Below are 422 nucleotides of genomic sequence, written 5' to 3'. Positions count from 1 at the left end.
GTTCCGTTGTACTGCTGTCTCGCCTAGGAGGGGTATTTCGGTTTCTTCCTCAAGTGCTGGGAACCAGGGACGCCAAGGAAGCGTGTCTCAGCTGAAGGGCAGCACGGCCTGTGCGGATTTGGGAGCCGCTGCCCAGCGTTTTGCTTTAGGGGCAGTTTTGATGTTGGTAACAAGTGCAAGTGTCCACTCTTGAGCTTGATCGTTTCCTTATTTACCCCTGCTTAGACTTGTATAGTGACAACACGAATGCTGTCCTTTCGGGTTTCCTGAAATCAGAGTTCTCTGGCAGCTTCCAGAAAAGCTTTTAGGACTATCACTAATAATAGTAGAAAAGGATTTATCTGCAGTGTCTACTTAATGCCTTGGCTTATTTCCTAGCTGCATGCAGCTCTATAGACATCTCGGATTGTTCATCCATCACG

This window comes from Egretta garzetta, unplaced genomic scaffold (assembly GCF_000687185.1).
Source record: "Egretta garzetta isolate BGI_Z169 unplaced genomic scaffold, ASM68718v1 scaffold85, whole genome shotgun sequence".
Taxonomy (NCBI): Eukaryota; Metazoa; Chordata; class Aves; order Pelecaniformes; family Ardeidae; genus Egretta; species Egretta garzetta.
This window is presented reverse-complemented; position numbering follows the sequence as displayed.